Below are 5,277 nucleotides of genomic sequence, written 5' to 3'. Positions count from 1 at the left end.
AACGATTAGTTTAGTTTTCTGCCTGCAAAGGAACAAGCAGCGGGTGTGAAATGATCAGATTTTATCTTCACAGAAACACGGACAGTTCACACACTGGTAACAAGCCTACTCTGTGCGTGTGTGTGTGTGTGTGTGTGTGTGTGTGTGTGTGTGTGTGTGTGTGTGTGTGTGTGTGTGTGTGTGTGTGTGTGTGTGTGTGTGTGTGTGTGTGTGCTTGGTAGGAGAGTTTTTGTAGTGAGGAAAGTCAATGCTGAAAAGCCAAACTTCCTTCCTGTCTGAGCAACATCACAGGCCAACAATAACACACACACACACACACACACACACACACACACACACACACACACACGTACACACATGCACTCTCTATTTTCATCTGCCCATCGCGCTCTTGCTCTCTACTTGAGGGCAGTGCACTCACACAGCAGACAGGGATGGTCCGACTGGTACACACCCACGCACACACACACACACACACACACACACACACACACACACACACACACACACACACACACACACACACACACACACATATAATCCTGTCAAGCAGCAGGAAAGCCTGGGAATGGTGCACACTCTCTCCTCCATCCCTTCTCATGAAAAGAAAGAATAGCCAGGAACAGTATTTTACGTCTCAGCGGAGAGTCTGTCAGTATTTGTAGCAACACTAAGTTGCAGTAAGCAGTACACGCTGATGATAAAAACCATTATACACATGTTTAATTCTAACTCCAATAATTGTATCTGCAAAAACAGACTATTATTAGTAGCAGTTGTCATTCCTATAATTCTCTCTCTTTGGTTTCCACCTGCAGATGTGACTGCTTCACATAACATGTATCTTTGCTTTTCTAAAAATGAATGTGATCATTTATGTACCACTGGAGGCGCATTATACACAAAGCAGAGAAAGTCATGGGTCACTAAAATGCACAACTGGCCCAAAACATGTGGTATGATTTCCCCTGTAAGGGTAAACAAGCTGCTTTGAGATAATTTCCCTTCCTCCTATAGACAGCGCCCCTGTGATCCCATGCTTATCATGCTCTTAAACAAACAAAAACAGCAGATTAGGGTTTTTAAAACCAAAACTTTGCCATAAACTCTTTCCTCAAGGCGTTCTTTCACGTTCTTAATTTATCAGGAACAATGCTGACCTCAGCTGGACCAACTGTGTTACTGCTGTTGTTTATGGTCCTTTATGAGATGCAGCAAGCATCAGAAGACTGAATTATGTAGCGATTCTGCCACAGAGAGAAGTCTGACAGGACATACAAGCAGAGACACAGACAGGCAGACAGAAAGATGGTGGGGGGGGTGGACAGACGAGACAGCAAGTGGATAGATGCAGCAGGAGGACACACAGGTAGGCAGATGGATCCTTAATGGCAAGGTAGAGGTGAGCGAGAGACAGATGGTCAACAGACAAAAAGCAAGTGAGACAGACAAGCAATAAACAGACTAAAGCATCTCACGCTTAATTAATTAGAGAGCGAAAACACTGCGGGGCAGTCGGCTGCCTGAAAGACAGTTTGGAGTGTAACGTCTCCACAACACACCCACACTGAAAAAGCCAGACACGTGCCAAAACAGGCGTGTGCGCACACACGACAAAGGAAGCTTGTATCACCTCTTTTCACGGCTTTTTAGATGAGGGGACAGTGAAGAAAACAGGGATGAAAAGAGCAAGGAGAGAAGTAAATGAGTTGGGCAAAAAGAGGAGGGGGAGACAGCAGTGGGGGGGCACACAGAGAGGAAGCGAGGAGAGGAGGAGAAAGCGAAGCACGAAGCAGAGATGGAGTGAAGATCAGAGGAGAGGAGATGAGGCCAGATGAGGTAGAGATGGATGCTCGGAGAGGAGGAGAGAAATGGAGTGTGAGATGAAAGAAAGAGAGAGTGGAGGAGGAGGAGGAGGGCAGATTAGATGGAGGAAGGAGAGCCAAAAAATAAGAGTAGTAAAGTGCAGTGAAGAGGAGTGAAACAAGAGAGATGCAGGCAGATGAGGAAAAAGAAGAGAAGAGGGACCGGAGACACTGTGACCTCACATGCTCGGCTGCAATGACGCTTTGAAGATCATCTCAAGGTTGTTAGATAAGAGGGAACCCATCCAGACAGAGGAGAGGAGGGGAGGAGGGGAGGGGGGCTGATGAAGGAATGGGAGAAAAGACTGCGATAGTGAGAGGACCAACAGGGAGTGAGAAAGAAAAGACAAGCTATACAGTATAAAGCAAAAAATAAAAAAAGAAGAAGAAAAGGAGAGGAGGATGAGAGGGAGGCGAAAGGAAGCGTGAAGAGATAAGAGGAGGATGGTGTAATAGTGAGAGAGGAAGAGAGTGATGAAGGCCACAGAGAAAATGATTCACTGACTCAAGTTGCTATGAGGCATGCAGCAGTGTGTGTGTGTGTGTGCGTGCGTGCGTGTGCAGATACATGTATTGAGTGGGTATGAAGCAAGCCTGCCTGAACATGTGGACAGTGTGTATGTAGAGTTCAAGCGTGCATTTGAGTGAGTGTGTGTGTGTGTGTGTGTGCGTGGGTGTATGTGTGTCTTGACAGGAGTGATTAAGTACAATGAACCTGCCAGCCGGTAAACAACCAAGCAGGCTGTGTCCCATTCCTTAATGAGTTCCCCTTATCTGTTACCCTCCTCTCCTCCTTCCATGCATCCTTTATTTACTCTCCTGTACATTATCTCATTCTCTGCCCCTCGCCATGTCCCATTATCATTCATCGGGCATCCTGCACTTCCACTCCTCTTTCAATATTTCCTTGCTCAACTACTTTTTTTTTTAGCTTTATCTTCCTCCCACCCTCCCCACTCGTTACCTCGATTGCCCTAGAAAGAGGAAAACAGGAGGAGTTGACACTGTCACGGCAACATAAGCAGGGATAATTTGCTCAAATCAGAAGCCAGAAGTATCTTGTTAATGTTAATTTTAGCGACACTAGCAGCTTCGCTCGAGGAATGACAATGTCTAACGGATTGCCATGAAATTTGGGACAGATATTCATTGTCCCTGCAGGATAAAAAGTAGTGACCCCCCCTCTCTTGTGTCACCACTTAAATTTGTCTAATACTTCAGTTTATGCAAGTATCTGCAACACTAATGACACTCCCATCCACCTCAGCTGTACTTTGCGTTTAATTAATGCTGGCATGCCAGCATGCTAAGAACATGGTAACCATTATTCCCATTAAAACATAAGCATTGTCGCATTGTCACTGTACACATATGAGCATTTAACTCAAACCATCACTGTGCCTATGCAGCCTCACAGAGGTGCTAGCACGGCTGTAGACTCTTCTTTTAAGCAATGTTCAGGCTTTGTTAGACTAAGCGGTAAAAAGAGCCCATTCAGAATGTGTCGTGACTCCCTGCTCTGCTTGTCCTTCAAGCTAATTTTACCTCCAGGAAGGGACATGCAGGCCACAGTGTAAGACAGGCAAGTTGTCACAATGGTCATTGCTCCAAGAAATGAGCACGGGCTGACTGACTGTTCACAGCACAGCCTATCACACGAACGCTCCACTGAAGATTTACATTTGGGTAAAAAAAAAAAAAAAAAAAAAAACAGCATTAAAACACTTCTCTGTGGAATTTAGGTCCCTGACAGGTATTAAATTAGCTAACAACCCTAAATGCTTGAGATTTAGCAGTTATCAAATGCAGCCAAAAATTACTTCAAAATAGTCTCCAGATGCTTCAAATTCAGGTTTGAAATATTAGTCAGGTAGCTCTGAAAATGTTCCAGTCCTCACCATCTGGACACATCTTGGTACAAACATCACTTCTGGGCTGCGCTCAGCTAATAGACTTCTGCTGTTTAAAAGTTACAAATATCCTGCTGAAATAACCTCAATCCAGCTGTTTCAGCCATTCAAGAAAAGCAAAGATAGAAAATATAAGGAGTTCAATTAGCTGTGGTGTGTTTCTTTGTCCAAGTGGCTTTTGATTTCGGGAAAAGTATTCAACCACAGGCAGCGGTTCTAAAAATGTCAAATTGAAATGGCAACGTTTCAGTGATTTTTCAGTTCTGAGCGACCGGCTTCTCGGGTCGTTTTCTGCACACGCTGACGGCAAACAAAAAACACCTGGTCATGGCTTGAACTCGTGCTTTCTAATGTGTTGCCTGCCATAAATCAAATTAACTGCACTTATATCTAGTTAATGGGATTAGAGCAGGGACACAGTGTAGGAGACATCAATCTGGTCTGGAAGTCAGCCATGAATTTGGTTCTTTCACATCTCACAGGGTCTCCTTGGCCAGCTGGCAGGGGCTGCTGGTTCCATGATGATTTATAGTAATATCTCCCTATTTTGCTGCAGTAGAGACTTCAGTAACTGTACAACATATGCACTATAGAGCAAAGCTAAAGCTAATCTACATAGAATTCCATATACATAGCCTTTTAGAGGAATTATTTGATATTTTGGGAAATAAGCCTTTTCACTTTCTTACTGTGAGTTAGAGAATAAGACTGATACCACTCACATGTCTGTATGCTAAATATGAAGGTGCAGCCAGCTACCGATTCGCTTAGCATAGAGAGTGCAAGCAAGGGGAAATAGCTCAGCTGACTGACTGACTGCTGGCTCCACCTTCATATTTTCTGTCCAGACATGAGCACGGTGTCAGTCTTTGGAAAATGGAAAATCCAGTGAGTGTATTTCCCAAAATGTTGAAATATCCCTTCAATCCTCAGCAAGTTCTTTCAGCTGTATTTGTGTTCAAACTTTAGCCTTTCTCCACCTTTTATCACCAAGTAACACATTCTGTTAAGAGATAAAAAAAAAAAAAAAAACAAGAAATAGTTCAGCACATAATTACCCATAAAACACTAATTTTCATTTCTGTATAAATGAGATGGAACATGTTAATTTGTGAGCTTTAAAGGTTCTGGTAGGTGGATCTTGTTACCTCTTGTTAGACTGAGCCAGGTTAGCGACTTTCCCCCTGCCCCCACTCTTTTTGCTCAGCTAAGCAAACCATCTCCTGGCTTTAGCTTGATACTGAACATACAGACACGAGATCTATCTCTCACCAAATAAAACATGACTTAAAATGTCAAACTTTTTCTTAGAAATCGCATAAACAGGATCAGTATAAACGCCACCATTTTGTTGGATGCTATTATCACTCCTAATTTCATATGTGCGGGCTACTATTCATGATTTAGCAAATCATTTTATATACTAAAAACAGCAATCAGTAAAGGTCCAACACTAGGATAAATATACTGAATTAAGACATATGAGACGTTTAAAATGCTCA

The sequence above is a fragment of the Chaetodon trifascialis genome, chromosome 12 (genome assembly GCF_039877785.1).
Source record: "Chaetodon trifascialis isolate fChaTrf1 chromosome 12, fChaTrf1.hap1, whole genome shotgun sequence".
Taxonomy (NCBI): Eukaryota; Metazoa; Chordata; class Actinopteri; order Chaetodontiformes; family Chaetodontidae; genus Chaetodon; species Chaetodon trifascialis.
This window is presented reverse-complemented; position numbering follows the sequence as displayed.